The sequence below is a fragment of the Alligator mississippiensis genome, chromosome 2 (assembly GCF_030867095.1).
Source record: "Alligator mississippiensis isolate rAllMis1 chromosome 2, rAllMis1, whole genome shotgun sequence".
Lineage (NCBI taxonomy): Eukaryota > Metazoa > Chordata > Crocodylia > Alligatoridae > Alligator > Alligator mississippiensis.
The window spans coordinates 208,163,879-208,182,705 of record NC_081825.1 but is presented as its reverse complement, the minus strand read 5'-3'; positions in this window follow the sequence as shown (position 1 = coordinate 208,182,705).

The following is an 18,827-nucleotide window of genomic DNA, read 5'->3' as shown; positions in this document are numbered from 1 at the left end:
TTCCCTCTCACTGCAATGATAACCTTTAACATGGGAAACAGTAGAAGGCTGATGCCGTATCTACAGAAAATGGAAATTTTACACTAAGTAAAATTTAATTTTTTTGTGAGTAATCTGCCATTCTACTGTAATCAGGAGCCAGTCATTTTGTTTTCTTTCTTCATACCCTACCAGCATATGTCTGTTGCTGCCACTGACTCTACCATTCTCTACAAAGAGGGATTAATTGGATTATGATACATGACCTCACTGGGGAGGCAACTGGCCTGGCATTTCTGGGGAATTAACCTTCCATGGGCAGTCCCACCAGGCCATCTTTCCCCAGCAGGGTGTAGTTGTCAGTCATGCCCCTGGACCAGGAGTCTCCTATGATCCCAAGTTCCTGCCCTTACCTCCAAGGGTGTTCCATGAGCAGCAGCTCAGATGAGTGGTATTCTTCCGGCTGCCAGCAGCCAACTTTTGGCTCAGCCCCCTCCTCCAATTATGTGGCCCTCCTGCAGTCATATGACCACCTCACAAGGCTGCTGGGTGCCTTAAAGTGGCAGGCACCAAAGGTACTCTGCTACACTTTCCTATGAAATATGAACTTTCATTTCTACCTAGGAGAACTTTTACACTCTTTTCTCCTATGCCTGATGATGAGTGTTTGTGCCCAAAAGCTTGCAATTAAATAATTTTTTTAGTTGATCTAATTAAAACATCACGTCTACCACAAGTTCTGATTACTTTTGCCTCTAGACCAATACGACTACAATCTGGATACCATTCTCTGCCCTGGCTTTGTATGGTTGATGCAATGTGAGTGAGCATTCTAGCCACTGAGCCATGGGAGAGAAGTCGGTGGGAACACCAGGGCCTGCTGCAGCTTCTCCTCCAGCTGTGTCCTAAGAGATATAGATGGTGTGGGTACCTAGATCCAAGAGCGCTCAGGGCTATACATCCTAATTGGAGGGTTATGCTCCCCTGACACCTATGTGTGGAAAATGCTAACTTATGTGGCTCAATGCGCTGACTTTTACAAATCCCATGTTTGGTGCTTAAATCTCCTGGGGGCCTAACTCAGGGCTGTATATTCCACTAGGTGAGCAGGCACCAAAAGGAGCTGCAATACCTAAATCCTATCTGTAGATTTAGCCCTCTGTGACTTAGTCCAGGTCACCAAGGTCTGTAGACAGAGCCAACTCTTATATCCTTAGTTTCAAGATAGTGCAAATGGAAACTTTTGGTAAACTTTCCAAAACCAGGGAACAACATGTATGATGTCATTAACAGAGTACCTCTTGATTGTCTGAAAGAGTGAGTCAGACCTCACTTGCTTAAAGTTAAGCATGAGCTTAAGTGTTTTTCCTGGATCAAGGCATTAATCGCATCTGATCTCTGTCTGTCTCTTCATTAATATGAAGTCAGATTGGATTATTTTACAAATATTTTTGTTCAACTCCTTAAAATATAGTCCTATGTCATGTGTGAGTCATAGACTAAAAGAACAGCGAAAAGGTGAGAAGATCAATAGTAGTATCAAAACATAACCTTTTACTGTGTGAACCAGACAAGTTTATACAGCAATATGTGTCTTCTGCCCCTAACAGGCTGTTCTTGCCTGGTCTGAAATGGAATTCTGCCATGGCGCACAATTTTCTTTGCATGATAATTAAGTGAAACCTGGATGTGATTCAGCCTTGCATTTTAGGATAACCTTTAGGTAAGACAAATTCTGACTCTGAGCAGCTGTTAAGTCTGAATAAAAATGGAATCGAGTCCACACATTGCATTTCCTTTTAAAAAGCACCCATTTTAAAATCCCCCTACTTTGGACGCAAAATCATATTATTGAAGGCCTAGTAATTTAAGTCCTACAACCAGAATAACTAGTTTATTCTGAGTAGCTTGGCACTGTCTCTTCTTCTTCCTTTCCTATCATCTCATGAAATCTCATAAGCATCATGACTAGTTTCTATGTGATAAAGTTTTGAAAGCCAAAACCTGCATTTGAAATATACCTCTCATCAAATATACATTTTAAAGAATTATACAAATGTCTCATTGACAAAGCCATAAGCATTTTGAAAAAAGAAAACCTTAAATTTTATAAAATCAGTATCAGGGAACCAGTTTTTAAAGCAGTTAATATTTCTGCTTTAACAGCCTACTCAGAGTATAGTGCACTGTCTAATTGTCAAAGCCATTCCACAACACTACATTAAGGAGTGCCTTGCAGACCCACCAATTTATCCAGAGCTTAGAAAGCCATTAAGGAGATGAAGAACAAAAGGCATGTGGTCCTGATAGAATATCAACTGAAATGTATAAGCAAAGTGGAAAAAGCTATTTTACCAACTACTCAATGTTATTATGAAACTCTGGAAATATAAACAGATTCCCAGTGATTTAAGAGATGCCAGAATCATTACCACATTCAAGAAAGAAGATCAGGCTGCAGCAATTATCATGGTATTGCACTCCTGTCCACAGCTATGAAGATCCTCACCCACATTCTCTTCAGTAAACTCACTTTCATTGCTGAGGCAAATTCTACTTGAGTCTCAATTTGGTCAGACTACTCAGCAGTACAATACATATGATCTTTTGTTGCTAGGGAGCTGCAGGAGAAGTGCCACCAACACCAAAATCTCTATATGGCCTTCATTGACCTAACTTTGATCTGATCAACAGAGAGGCCCTAAAGAAGATCCTGATGAGATTTGGATGTCTGCCAAAATTTGTCACCATTATTAGGGCTGTGCAAAGCTTCAGTTGCTGATTCGATTCAGCAGAGATTCTCTGAATTTGGCTGAATTGTGTGGGATGTGGGTGTGTGTGGGGGGGGGGGGGGGGAGCAGCGTGCTCAGCAGTGGACCTGAAAGCACACCAGAAGCACTTCTGGTCCACTTCAGAGTCTGCTGAGGAGTGCATGGGGGACCCCTGCACACCCCCAGCTTGGTGACTGGTGCCTCCTGGGTCTGGGGGAGCCCCCCCCACAGCCGATCACCATGGGAGTGTGTGTGTGTGTGGGGAGATGTCCAATTCTGGGTCTGCTTCCAGGTACTTCCAGTCCACTTCCGGATCCACCACTGAGTATGTGCCCCCCCCCCCCCCTTTGCTCCTGTGGGATGCTCCATCAGCCCCACCATCTCAGCATTCACAAGCTGTGCCTGGTACCTCAAGGTATGTAGAAAAACCATTTAAAGCTGTGTCTATGGCTGAATCACTGATTTTCCAAATCAGCATTGAATCTTCAGATTCAGATTCATCTGAATCGAATCAGGACAGTGATCCGATTCAATGAATTGAATCACTGTCCCCCGAACCAGGCTGAATCTGAATCCAAGTTAAATATGGCCTGCTTCTCTCACACCTAACCATTATCAGACTTCTTCACAATGACATAATAGCAATTGTCCTGAGCAATGGCTCAGAAATGGAGCCCTTCACTATTAGAACTGGAGTCAAACAAAGATGTGTAATTGTACCAATGGTCTTTTCCATCTACACTGCAGCTATTCTATATCTTGTTGTTGATAGACTTTCATTTGGAGTCAGGATCAAATATTCATGGACAGGAATCTCTTTAACATCAACCAGTAACATTTGAAATCCAAAATTACTAACAACTCCATTATCACAAACAGTTGAAAGCTGGGGCAAGTTACCACCAGCGATGCCTTTGGAAAATCCTCCATATCAATTGGAAGGACAGGAGAATCGATACCAGCATTCTGGTTCAAGCAAATACCACCAACATCAAAGCTATATGTATATGGCACCAACTTCAATGAACAGGACATGTCATAAGGATGCCTGACAACTGGCTCCCAACTCACTGATGGTCACCACTCTAGAGATGGGCAAAAGAAGAGATTTAAGGACACCTTGAAGAATGATCTAGAGAAATACAACCTTTAATACCTTGAAATTCTCCCCAGTGGCACCACGATGTATAACCAAGGCATTGATCCTTTTAGAATCATAGAAGAATAGAACCATAAAAATTTAGGATTGGAAGGGACCTCAGGAGGCCATCTAGTCCAAACCCATGCTCAAAGCAGGGCCATCCTCAACTAGATCATTCCAGACAGGGCATTGTTGATCCAGGCCTTAAAAACCTCTAAGGATGGAGATTCCACAACCTCTTTAGGCAACCTAGTCCAGTGCTTCACCACCTTCCTAGTGAGCAAATGTGTCCTTATATTCCACCTAAACTTCCCTTGTTGCAACTTGAGACCATTGCTTGTTGTTCTGTCATCTGCCATCACTGAGAACAGTGTAGCTCCATCCTCTTTGGAACTGCCCTTCAGGTAGTTTAACACTGCTATCAAATCTCCCCCTTTCCCTTCCCCCCACCCCATCTTTTCTTCTGCAGACTAAATAAGCCCAGTTCCCTCAGTATCTCCTCATAGGGATCCTGGTTTCCTCTGATAAAAACAATTACAACATTCTCTGATTAACCCCCGCCCTACCCCCCCCATCCATGTTTTTCTGTGATTAAAATGAAATGCCATTATACATATAGGTATCTGTTGAACAGCTTCCACTCCTCAAAAAATTCCTTCCCAGGCATATGCATCGAAGGTCTGGGTAGCCCTCATGCATACACCATGATCTAGGATGATCGATGGTTGCCACATCTGTTAAAAACATTTTTTATTGACGTGTACAATTTTAAAACAATTTGGAAGCCTACCAGTGCCTGAATCACTATAATAAAATAAATTCTAAGTACCTATAAATTTTTGCATTTGATTTGGGGTTTTATATTGCAGTTGTCCCTCCCCCCTCCTCCCCCCCACTTTGTGGTGCTGAGCAGCCCTGATATGCCCGTGCCCTGACCATGACATTGGCCCTCAATTCCAAGCCACAGCCCCCCATCTCCGCTGGTGCCCCTCACTCTCTACTCACAGCCCTCTGGCTCTGCCAGTGCCCCCACTCCCCACCCACACCCCCCCAGCCCTGCTGGTGCCCCTCACTACCCATCTACAGTCCCTTGGCACTGCTAGTGTCCCTCACTCCCTGCCCACAGTCCCCTGGCCCTCCTGGTGCCCCTTACTCCCCACTCATGGTCTCCCAGCACTACTGGTGCCGTTCACTCCAGACCCACCACCTTCTGGCCCTGCTGGTACCCACTCCCAACCCCCTGGGCCCTGCTGGTGCCCCTTATTCTCCACCCACAGCCCCCTGGCCCTGCTGGTGACTCTCACTGTCAATCCACAGCCCCCTGGGCCCTGCCAGTGACCCTCACTCCCCACCCACAGCCCCCTGGCCTTACTGGTACCCCTCACTCCCAATCCACAGCCCTCTGGGTCTGCCAGTGCCCCTCACCCCCTACCTACAGTCCCCTGGGCCCTGCCGGTGCCCCAACCCCACAAGCCCTGCTGGAGGGACCCCCCAGCTGCCAGGCCTATGGGGCCAGAGACCCAGGTTGACAGCCCCCTGCCCCACCCAGCTACTCCTGAGCCCCAGCTGCCACCCATGGGAGGTGACAGCTGCTGCAGTGGAGCAGAGTGGAGGAGAGCACAGAACCCAGCTCCCCCTTCCCTGCAGGCCACATGGTTGGAGTGGAGCCCATGGGGAGGGGTGACTATGGGCTGATTGCTGTGGGCTTAGGGCTCCTTGCTCCACTTCCCTCCCCCTGGGGCCTCTGCAGTAGGACCCAGTGTGGGAGGGCAGAGTGGCATGGGGAGACTTAGTACCACCACCAGGAGCCATGTGCCACCATGGTGAAGTACCCCCTGCCCACTCAGCAGCAGTGGGGGGTCATAACCCTGTGCTACCACCCCTGCTGCTGCTAAGTTTGACCAATCTCATTTCCTTCTACGACCAGGTGACCTATCACCTGGACAAGGGAGATGAGATTGATGTCATATATCTTGACTTCAGAAAAGCCTTCGATCTGGTGTTCCATGATCGTCTCTTGGAGAAACTGGCCAATTGTCGCCTTGGGTCCTCCACGATCCACTGGCTGGAAAATTGGCTCTGGGGTCAGACCCAGAGGGTAGTAATTGATGGAAGTCACTCATCATGGTGTTCTGTGACCAGTGGGGTCCCCCAGGGCTGTGTCCTTGGACCCATACTGTTCAACATCTTCATTAATGATGTGGACACTGGAGTCAGAAGCGGACTGGCCAAGTTCGCAGATGACACCAAACTTTGGGGCAAAGCATCCACACCAGAAGACAGGCGGGTGATCCAGGCTGACCTGGACAGGCTCAGCAAGTGGGCGGACGAGAATCTGATGGCGTTCAACACCGATAAATGCAAGGTTCTCCACCTTGGGAAAAAAAACCCGCAGCATCCTTATAGGCTCGGCAGTGCTGTGTTGGCTAGCACTATGGAAGAAAGAGACTTGGGGGTCATCATTGACCACAAGATGAACATGAGCCTGCAATGCGATGCTGCGGCTAGTAAAGCGACCAAAACGCTGGCTTGCATCCATAGATGCTTCTCAAGCAAATCCCGGGACGTCATTCTCCCCTTCTACTCAGCCTTGGTGAGGCCACAGCTGGAGTACTGCGTCCAGTTTTGGGCTCCACAATTCAAAAAGGATGTGGAGAAGCTTGAGAGAGTCCAGAGAAGAGCCACGCGCATGATCAGAGGTCAGGGAAGCAGACCCTACGATGACAGGCTGAGAGCCCTGGGGCTCTTTAGCCTGGAAAAGCGCAGGCTCAGGGGTGATTTGATGGCCACCTACAAGTTTATCAGGGGTGACCACCAGTATCTGGGGGAACATTTGTTCACCAGAGCGCCCCAAGGGATGACGAGGTCGAATGGTCACAAACTACTACAAGATCGTTTCAGGCTGGACATAAGGAAGAATTTCTTTACTGTCCGAGCCCCCAAGGTCTGGAACAGCCTGCCACCAGAGGTTGTTCAAGTGCCTTCATTGAACACCTTCAAGATGAAACTGGATGCTTATCTTGCTGGGATCCTATGATCCCAGCTGACTTCCTGCCCTTTGGGCAGGGGGCTGGACTCGATGATCTTCCGAGGTCCCTTCCAGCCCTAATGTCTATGAAAAAAGTTGCGAGAGGGTGCCTTGCCATGGTGGCATGGGGGCTCCCAGTGGTATTGAGCTTCCCAATCTCACACCACTTTGCTCTGCTGCACTGGATCCTGCCTGCTGGGCTGCAGAGGCCCTGGAGGGCAGAGCGGCAGGGTGGGGAGCCCCGAGCTTTCAGTGGCCAGCCTACATCCACCTCCCCATGCAGAAAAATGGGGGGCATATGCCCCCCATCCCCTCCCCAGGACCTGCACAGTGACAGGGAGCCAGCCCCCCACCCTCCAGAGAAGCCACCTGTAGCTCTATTCCACTCTCCACCCAAGCTCTGCAGCCATGGATTCTGGCCCTGAGACCCAAGCCCCAAGCACCACGCCTTCCCTCCCTCACTATGGGGGGCTCAATCCCCTTTCCTTCCGCACTCTACCTCCCCTGACTTACCTGTGGGGAGTTGAAGGTGCTGTTCTCATGCTGCCTGGCTTCCATGTACATGTGTGTGCATGCACTTGCACATGGTGCTCTCCCCACCCCACCCAGCTCCAAGCAGCCTTTTGCAGGCTAGAGCTCTGCCAGACCTCAAGCTCTGCCAGACCTCAAGCCATTGATCACTACTCAATGAGCCTTATGATCTAGCCAGCTTGTCCAGCTTACAGTGCATTCATCTAACCCATACTTCCTTAGCTTGCTTACAAGAATGCTGTGGAAGACTTGCTAAAGTCAAGGTAAATCACATACACTGATTTCCCTGCATCCATAGAGCCAGTCATTTCATCATAGAAGGCTGAGGTAAAGAAAGCATTGAGTACTTCCACCTTCCAGCTGCCTCTGAATTGCCTACCCCATTCAGTAAGGGACTGACACTTTCCCTGACCTTCCTCTTGTTGCTTATATACTTGTAGAAACCCTTTTTGTTACCCTTTATGTCCCTTGCTAGCTGCAACTCCAATGGTGCTTTGGCCTTTCTAATTTCATCCCTGAATGCCCAAGCAATATTCTCATACTCCTCCCTAGTAATTTGTCCAAGCTTCCACTTCTTGTAAGCTTCCTTTTTCTGTTTAAGCTCAACAAAGTGTTTTTCATTAAACCAAGCTTGTCACCTGCTATATTTGCTCTTCTTCCTGCATATCAGAATAGTTTGTTCCTGCACCTTCAGGAAGGTTTCTTTAAAATATCACCAGCTGTCCTGGACTCTTTTCCCTCTCAGACTGGCTTCCCAGGGAATTCTTCCTATCAGCCAACTTACATAGTCAAAGTCTGATTTTCTGAAGTCCAGGGTCTATGCTGCTTTCCTTTCTTCCATTTGTCATAATCCTGAACTTGATCATCTCATGGCCATTGCTGCCCAAATTGCCATTCAATTCTACATCCCCACAAATTCTTCCTTATTTGTGAGCAGCAGGTCAAGAAGTGCATGACCCCTAGTTAGTCTCTCCAGCACTTGCACCAGGAAGTTGTCTCCAACACTCTTCAAAAACTTCCTAGATTTCCTGTGCACTGCTGTATTACCCTCCCAGGAGTTGTCATGGTGATTGAAATCCCCCATGAGAACCAGGGCTTGTGATGTGGAAACTTCCAAAACTTGTCTGAAGAAAGCCTCATCTACCTCATCCTCCTGGTTGGGTGGTCTATAGTAGAAATCCACCATGACATCATCCTTGTTGCTCTCTCCTCTAATCTTAACCCAGAGACATTCAACAGGCCTATCTCCAGTTTCATATTGGAGCTTTGAGCAATCATATGGCTCTTTTATATGAAGTGCAACTCCTCCTCTTCTCCCCTGCCTGTCTTTCCTGAACAGTTTATACCCATCCATGATAGTGCTCCAGTCATGTGAGCTATCCTACTAAGTATCTGCTATTCCAATCACATCATAGTTCCTTGATTGTGCTAGGACTTACAATTCTTCCTGCTCATTTCCCAGGATCTGTGCATTCATGTACAAACACCTGAGGTAACTAGCCAATTGCCTTACTTTCTCAGGAAGAATGAAGATGCTTCCCTTGTTGCCCCCTCCCCCTTGAATAGTGTTTCTAACCACTACCACCACCTGTTGCTTCCTCTTTGTGGCAGTGATCTTTATCCTCCCCACTTTGGGGATTCTTAGTATGGCTTCTTCCACCAATCGAATGTGCTCCTCCTGCTCTGTTGCTAGCACTCCAGGTCTCTTCTCTAGGCAAACTGCTGCAGGTGGGGATGATGACTTTTTCTTGCTGTCAGAGGTGACAAGCTTCTAGCTTCCATCTTCCTGGGAGTCCATGCCCTCTTCCTTTTCTGGCTCTGCATCTGGCAGTCCTTCCTCCACAGTTATAGAGGTTTTGTGCAGCATGGAATTGATTAAGTCCTCATGGTGGAGGATGCTCTGGAGCATTGCTACCTGTTCCTGTAGCTCGCTTGCCTTCTCCCTGGGGGACACCACCAGTAGGCACCACTCACATTGCAGGCACTCCCCCATCGGGCTGACACTGGAAGGAACTGGAAGGCCTGGAAGGAGGTGGGCAGTGGGGTCCCACAGGGTTCCGTCCTTGGGCCGGAGTTAGATAATACCTTCATCAGCGATTTGGATGAGGGTGTGGTGAGCACCCTCTCTAAGTTCGCAGATGATACCAAATTATGGGGCAAAGTGAATACACCAGAAGGCAGGGAGCAGTTACAGGCTGACCTGGACAGGTTAGATCAATGGGTGGAATGAAATAGGAAGAAATTCAACAAAGATAAATGTAAGGTACTCCACCTAAGAAGGAGGAATCCCCAGCACACCTACAGGTCGGGGGATGTCCTCCTCAGCAGCTCAGAGGCTGAGAGAGATCTCGGAGTCATAGTTGACTCCAAGATAAACATGAGCCGGCACTGCAATGAGGCCATCAACAAAGTCAATCGCACCTTATCATGTATTAGCAGATTCATGACCAACAGATCGAGGGAGGTGATGCTCCCCCCTCTACGCGGCATTGGTCAGGCTGCAGTTGGAGTACTGTGTCCAGTTTTGGATGCCATACATCAAGAGGGACATGGAGGATCTGGAGAGGGTTTAGAGGAGGGCCACTTGCATGTTTAGTGGTCTCCGTGAAAGACCCTATGAGGAACGGTTGAGAGATCTGGATCTCTTCAGCCTATACAAAAGATGGCTGAGGAGTGACCTTGTAGCCACCTATAAATTTATCAGGGGAAGACAGTAGGGAATTGGGGATGCAATGTTTACCAGAGCGCCCCATCGAGTAACTAGGAATAATGGGTGCAACTAGTGGAGAGTAGATATAGATTAGACATTAGGAAGAAATTTTTTACAATAAGGGTGGCCAGAGTCTGGAATGCGCTTCCAAGAGAGGAGGTCCTATCATCTAACTTGGAGGTGTTTAAGAGGAGGCTTGACAATCACCTGGCCAGGGTCATCTGACCTCGGCCAGGGCAGGGGGTCGGACACAATGATCCATTGGGACCCTTCCGACTCTATAGTCTATGACTTTATGAATCTATGAGCCTGCAAGCTGCAGTTTGAACAGCACCAAACGCAGACCTGGGTGGAAGCTTCAGTGGTGTGTGGTCTTACCTGGACAGACACCTCACAGGTGGAAGCAGAGGAAAAGCTGGAAGTGGCAGTGGTTCTGGGACTGCAGTGTCCTCCAGCCATCTCTCTGGATCTTCTAATATGCTGCTTCTCACTTCCTGCCTCTCTTTCCAAACAGACCTTTCCTAGCAAACTCCTCTGTAGATGACCTGTTTGCTCTTTCTTGATCTTGAAGGATTCTCTTTTCCCTGCAAACCTTTTTCCTCTCAGCAAATTTACAGTGAAGGAATGAGAGACAGTTTCCAAGCAAACTCCCTAACAAACTCCCACTCACTCTGGACTCTACTTAAACAAAGGACTTAAGTCTTGGTCTAGCTGCTGAGTTTTAACTGCTTAAAATAAAACTGTGTAGGTTAGCCAGCCTTAATTACATATAAAAATAATCTTAATTTACAAGCTTAACTTCAAAACAGTGGGTGGCAAACTGACCTTTGAACTGACTTACAAGCTGCTTGCAAGCTGTCCTGTTTGCTTCTCCCTATTCACTGTGCCCCTGGTCACTTAAAGTGTTCACTTATAAGCAAACTTGCCTCATTATGGAAGTGTCTAGATGAGAGCAAAGATAGATGAAAGAAAGGGAAAGAAAGAACTGACTTGACATCACTAGGATTTACTCCTTCCACCCAGAACTATTTGCCTTGCCTGCAGTTGAACATGTGGATCTTGGACTGGCCTCCTCAGTCATCTACAGACTCACCAGTGACTTCTCTATTTATTGGAGACTGTCATCCTCATATTGAGGGACCATTGTTGATGAAAGTGCACCATTTAATTATAAACCATTTGAATATAGTGAAATATACCCATAGCCCATTGCTGGATCATGGATCTCTGTTCCTAAATGTAGGTGGTAAAAACATATAGTGTTCTAAAATTAATTATTTGCAAAGGTCAACAAAATAATTTATGGGATATATTATGCAGATCAAAGGACTGTTTTGCTCCTCTGAATTTCTAATAACGCAGACATCTCAATTGCTGACCTTCAAAAGACCATATTTGGTGTCACCAAGTCTTCCTGAAATGACTTCCTGCTCATTAGGTTCACAGCACAATATATTTTCTAATCCTCCCACCCAAATAGACTACACTGTTTTCTTGTAGATGCTATCCTTTCTTTTTACAAGTAGAGATCCACTTTATCAGATACTAAGTGCCACTGTGGAAGAAGCAAATGTTATCACTCTGTCAAAGACCAGTTATAACTTCCTCTCACTGTGAAATAATCAGAAGAACAAAAACAAAAAAGATTCCAGAAAAACCCATTCCAGAGGCAATGGAGACATTGAAGCTCTATCCTATATAGACAGCCATTCTGTCTTGTAAGTAAGAGACAGTATATAACTGCAATGATCCATTTTATCTCATAAGCAGATAATTTTATCCCATGATAAATTTGGTATGGACCAAAGCATTTTTTCTATTCCTCTGTAACGTGGGCCAAGGTCATTTTCCTGATCTCTCTCAAGTATAATTTTAATAACCTTGCAGCACTGATGTACATGGTCCTCCTTTCAGTGGTTCTAATCATGTAATAAGGATGGCATCTTTGGCCCTCTGCATCATTACCATTTTGATAAAGGTTACTGTCTTCTTTTAATATAAAAAACAAAACACAACATGGTAGGATATGACTTAGGTTTGTATCAGGCTGTGTGATTACTATGACATATCACCAATAAGCATCAGTGCAAAATGTGTTTAACCATAGAATCTCCTGAATGACCCCAACCCTTAAGGAAGAGCAGACTGTTCCTGGAAGAGGTGGGAACTCATGAATATACTTGATTAGATTCTGTGCTGAACATGTCTTATTGTGCTTCAGTATTCATTTCATACAATGTTAGGTACTTTCTAGAGGTTTGTATAATGGAGGTCTTAAATCATTCTCACCCCTTAGAATTCCCACATTGCTCTTATCTTTCACTTTTTCTCTTCCCCTCTGTTGTTTATCTCTTTCCGACCTTGATATTTTCTGTTGCTTCCCTTATTACCTGTGGCTAAGATAAAAGGGGACTGAAAACTAGATGATGGTGCTCTAGTACCACAGTGTTTTTTATTTTTGTGTTTTGGCTGACTAACAAATCAAAGAAACTTTCTACATTCCTTGGTCAGCTTGAATCCTATCTTATATGCCCCATGTTGTCCCTTTTGACTCTCATCACACTCCCCAGTCCTTTCCTACTCCTTCTAGTTGCTTATTAGATTTTGCAGATACTATGATTTAAATGTTGCAGGCACTTATTTTACCTTCCATTTTGTAGAGCCCTATAATCTAAATCTTTTGGACTCATTGCTAAATATTGGTGGCTGTTCTGACCCTCTGCTTTCTTCTTTAGACCCCCTCCTCTGCTATGATATTCAGAAGTTCTAATAATGAGATTTATATTGGGGTTGTGGCATTTAGATCCATTCATATTGGGATGAAATTTGGAAATGTTATTTAGATTTTAAACTTCCAATGAATCTAACATATTTAAGAATTTGGGGTTTCATTGGGCCCACTTTTTAAAAATAGCATATTATAGCCATTGCTGAAATTATCTGCATAGTTGTCCATGTATAAAAGCAAACTCTAAGCTGCGTTATCCATTCTCTTAAGGGTATTTTGCACTACATAAGCAGAAACAACTACCTATACCAGAGACCTCAAAAGAGCCTATTAAAATAACCAGGAACAAAGGAAAGTAATTCAGTGTGGTGCTTAAATTTATACATATTAGACTAACCTGAGGGAATGTGAAGTTTCCCTAGATATGCCAAAGCTAAGCCAGAGTCTTAGCCTGGTCAGTGATTGGGCAGCACAATTACACAGTCTTGCCTGAGGAGCAACTGCATTGCAGCCAGTGTCTCTGTGCCTCTCTCTCCCTTTATCTAGTTCCCTGTGACTGAATCCTTTTTTCTTTTGTATTTTCTGCCTTTTCTGAAATTGCCTTCTCCACAGCCTGACAGCTCCCAATGGGCAAAGACCAGAGACAACAAAGTAATCCCAGTATCCAAATAAAAGGAATTATTTCTACAAACATGTTTATATTGCACAGGTTTATCTATTTGCTATTTATTAAACTGTGTTATCTGGATGCATAAGCACTATTAAAATCTACAACAATACTTGGACCAAAAAGGCTGCAAATTGACTGTGACTGTTGAAAAGATCCTAAATGGTAACACACCTACCCTTGCCCTCCAAAAATGCTTGATTCAGACTCCTGAGAAAATAGATTGGCTCAAGCCATGAGTTAGTAATCAACAGATTCAGGACTTCACTGGAGGAGGTAATTTCCAAAACAGAAAACTCTACTGAGAACACCCTGTCCACATAAGTCCCAGACAGTTAAATCTAAAGTCTTACTTACATTAACCAACACAGAAACATATACATTCAAATCCCTGGGTCACATCCTATCCCTGCATGGAAACAGTTATGCAGTGGCCATGAAATATCACTATATTCCTTCAGTGAGTTTCCTCTGAACTATGTTAGCAGGGTACTCATGTTTTCTAATTTTGTTGTTCTCCTTTGGATATTTTCTACCATTTAGATGGAAGAGTTTATTTTAGAAGAAAAACAGAGTAACCTGTATGAAATTCAGACTGCCTTGGACCCTTATATTTCAAGGCTGTTTGGATCTGGGTTCATGTCCAACTCCAGTCACATCTGATAGACTCACAGGCTTGAATTTTCTTTTTGTCCAAATCTTCCCTCTTTAGATTTGGATTAGCAATTTTGCATACATCTTTGATGGATAGGAACAAGATAATTCACATATGTTTGACTTTAAGCTTCAGAAGGACTTGATCCAGAGAGGAACATCAGTTTTCAAGGAAATCAAATCAAGTCAACATTCTTTCAGGAGAAGCTCTCTGCACCTTATGGAATCACACTTATCAGCCCTGTCTCTGTCATTATTTCAATTTAAAAAACATGCTTTAAAGGGTTTTTTTTATATTTTAAAAATAATATTTGATATAATATTCTCTTACTCGAATAACCATTCTGAAACTTGAAACCAAAAGTTTCAGGGACTTCACTGCAGGTAACGAAACCAGTGGTTTGAATGTTTCCCAGTGGGGTGCTGTTCTACTCAGAGGCATAGTGAGCTCATTGAGTGCCCAGGGTAGGAGTAGAGTGCAGGGGGTATACCAATCGCTGTAGACCATGAGGGCAGGAAAGGGGAGGATGTGGGTTACAGGAAGGAAGGGATTACCTTCCTGCTACTACCTCTACTGCGCCTACTGTTGCTGCTATAGCAGTATCAGCTCTACTCAGCCTGGGGGCTAGGCTCCCTGGGAGCTGACCCTGGTGCCCCATTTATTCCCTTCCCAGCCCTCATCCTTCCACATACATTTATATTAGGCCCACAGCTGTGGCTTTTCTGGCAAAGGCAGAAGAGAACACCATTTTGCTGGGTTGACTTGCCCCTCTAGGATGCACTACTTGGTGCATTAGCCTGCTGCTCAGCTGCTTTGCCTGGGTGCAGGCAACACAGGGCTGCCTCTGCCATGGTGAAGACTTCCAGCAGGGGGAATTCTGGTGCCCCCTCATAGTCAGCATCTGGGGCCAGTACCCTGCTCACCCTGACCTAGTTACTGTTGTATAGTTTTAAATTAATAATATAATGCTAATCTAAATAGTCAGATTATTCCCTACATGATTCTGGGGTAGAATCTAAATATTTGTGAAGCTCTCACATTCTGGTGATGAAGACTATATCAGTACATACACAGGTAGTTTTTGCATTATAGATTTTTGAACACCCAATGCCAGGTTAGATATTATGCAGTAAAAATACAGATTGTGTCCCAGAGGGTTTATTATCTAAGTGTTGATGCAACAAATTAGCATAATATTGCGATAAGGTAGGAAATAGGAGCCAAAGCTTATGATAAGCAAATGACAGAGGTTCTTATTAAGATATGATACTTCCTGGCAGTTTGTTAGTAAAATGAAAATTCCCTATAATAACAAGGGATAAAAGATATGGGTAAAATTTATTCTCTTCATGGTAGCTATGCTTCTCTGTTTCTTTTGGGCACTTTAGAGGCCTTAACCTATGCAAGAATTATAATTCATACATAAACTCAAAATGAAAGTCAAAATTTGTACACTGTTTGTACGGTTTGTCCATGCCCCCATATGAAAAGAAACAGCAGTCAGACAATGAGTTTGTCATAAAGATAGACCTTGATACTGTACCATGAAATCACCTGGACTCTCCAGTCCACCTGCATGCTTCATATTGCAGAATCAGGACCATACAGAATAATAAGCAAGCGCTCTGATGGCTGACTTAGAATAGTGTAATTCTTCAGGCAGAGATCCTATATGAAAAGAGAATTTCAGATACCTAAGTGAAAAGAAATAGTGAATGAAATATTACTTTCTCTTCTAAGCTGCAGGAGAAGCTTTTGCATGGCTCCTTGGGGATAAAATTGGAAGTAGAATTGGCAGTCAAGGCCATCTGTCAGGTGTTGATATTATGCATGTGTGTCAATATTATATGGGGTCAAAGCGCATGATGCAGAGATTAATTAAGGCACTACAAAGAATTCAATAGTATGGATTGATACTAAGGAGGGAAAATGTCAGCTCCTTATTGAGGGAAATAATGTAGTTAGGCCATCATTTTTTTCTAAAGCAATTGTACAGCTAGACTAAAATAAATGGCAGGCTGTGGAAGATATAACCAGCCCTACTTTAATGTAGAGGTCTAGTGTTAGTGTAGCCTTGCCCTCAAGACACTTGCATGCAATACTATCCATTCTAGGATGAATCAGTGCCATTCTGAAGGGCATTACTGAGAGAAGACAGAATCATTATTCTTGTTTGTATCTATGCAAAATGAAATCCTGGAGAAATCTAGTCATTAAAGTTACTTGGAAACTGAAACATATAAAAAAGAACTAATGAAACTGGTTGCTAGACAAACATAAAGTAATGGAAAAAGTGATAAGGAATTGCATCCTAAATAGTTCTCCAACAAATCAAATGAGTCAATAGTGAGAGAAACAATGGAGCTGCAGGTGCTCAGCTCTTTTGAAAATCAGACTAAGCCCATATATGTTCATAGAGAAAGACAAAGTCAATGCTGATTCATTTTAATGGGTAGAACAACATATTCTTTATTGTTTCGTAGCCCAAGTTTTCAAGGCATGCTAGGCTCTCAAACACATCATTATGTTGCACAATATAACACCTAAAATCTATGTTCTCTGAACATTGAGCCCTGGTAGCAATAGTCATAGGTTCCCTCCAGCTATTACATGCCATATGTGAATATCGTACGACAAACTGTAATATACCAGATATTAAACCAGTTTATCCCTAGATGAAAAAGGGAGACCAGTCACAAAGAAACTGCTCACAGAAATATCGTGCAGAAATATCCTTCAATAATTTTAACATCTGGTCATGTGCATTGTACAATGTTTCTGTTTCATAACAAAATTCCAGAGTACCTCTCATGTGACAAATGTAACATCTAGAAAGGGACTGTAATTTTTCAGGAACAAAATAAGTTAAAAACATATCAAATAACTGGGCAAACATGGGATTGTTATAACAATCACAACATAATCAGATACTTATTTTGTTTCATTTACTGTCAGAAAATGTTATTGTTTTGGGGAATGCTCTTTTGAAAGAGCATGTTGCAGGGGTTTAGGTTGTAGCTGTGTTGGTCTAAGGTCATAGGCAGACAAGGTTCCTTGGGTGAATTTGATATCTTTTATTAGACCAACCCAAATGGTTGGAGAATAGTTATTGAGCAAGCTTTTGGGTTCAAAAACCCTTCGTCAGGCTAAGGAAGCTTCAGCAGTTGGTGTGTGCTCTTCCTGGATGGAATGAAAAGTAAAGAAGCCAGGGGCTGGGCTGGGGAGTCAGTTGCCAGGCAGATTATAATGTATCAAAAATCCAATGTCTATGTTTAGTCCATGATCTCTAGTATCCAGCAGGTTGATGAAATGGAGCTCATAGGCTCGTCTCTGGGAAGTGTTGTGTAAATTTCCCTTGAGGATCAGGACTGAGAGATTGGAGAGAGAGTGGCCCTCCTGTGAGAAATGTGCCCCCACCGGTAATTGGGTGTTTCTGTCTTTGATGGATTTCCGGTGTGCATTCATTCTGGTGCGCAGTTGTTGTTTGGTCTCTCCTACATATCTTCCATCAGGGCATTTGGTGCATTGGATGAGGTATATTACATTTCTGGAAGTGCAGCTGTAAGATCCTGGGATGCTGATGGCTCTGTTGTGGGGTGTAGTAATGGTGGGGGTGGTGGAGATGTGTGGGCAGGTTTTGCATTTCTTGTCATGGCACGGTCTGGATCCTTTTGGTGTGTTCTGGGCTTGAGAAAGTTTGCTTCTGGTGATGAGGTTGGCAAGGTTCGGTGCTTGTTTGAAGGCTAGGATGGGTGGCTCTGGGAAGATCTTTTTAAGAATAGGGTCTCTGCCTAGTATGGGTTGCAATTTTTTGATGATTTTCTGTACAGGTTCAAGGGAGGGGTGATAGGTCATAACCACCGGTGTGCGATTTGTGGGTGTTTTTCTTCTGTACTGAAGCAGTTCTTCACGTGGTGGCTCTTTCAAACGTGCAATCTACCTCTCTGGAGGAGTGTCCTTGCTGGGTGAAAGCCTTTTTAAGATTGGTGAGGTGGTGATCCTGGGTGTTCTCTTCAGTACAGATGCGGTGGTATCTGAGGGCTTGGCTGTATATCACAGCTTTTTTGGTGTGTTTCGGGTGATTGCTGGTTCTGTGCAGATATGTATGTTGGTCTGTGGGTTTCTTGTATACTGTGGTCTGTATTTTACCCTTCTGGATACTGATCCTTGTGTTTAAAAAGGGGATGTTGGTGCTGGAGTATTCTAAAGAAAGTCGGATGGAGGGATGGTGACTGTTGAATTTTTGATGGAACTCGATCAGAGATTGCAGGTTCTCACTCCAAATGATGAAGATGTCATCGATGTATCTTAGGTATAGTAAGGGTTTGATGGTGCAGTTCTTGAGGAAGTCTTCTTCCAGTTGGCTCATAAAAAGGTTGGCATACTGTGGGGCCATTTTAGTGCCCATAGCTGTTCCCATCATCTGGAGGAAGTGTTGATTATTAAAAGTGAAATTGTTGTGTGTGAGGATGAAGTGTATAAGCTCAGTAATATCTTTGGGTCTGTATTCTGGGTTGTAATCTTGTTCCTGTAGATATGTAAGGCAGGCATGGATGCCATCCTGGTGTGGGATGTTGGTGTATAGGCTGGTAACGTCCATGGTGGCTAGGAGTGTGT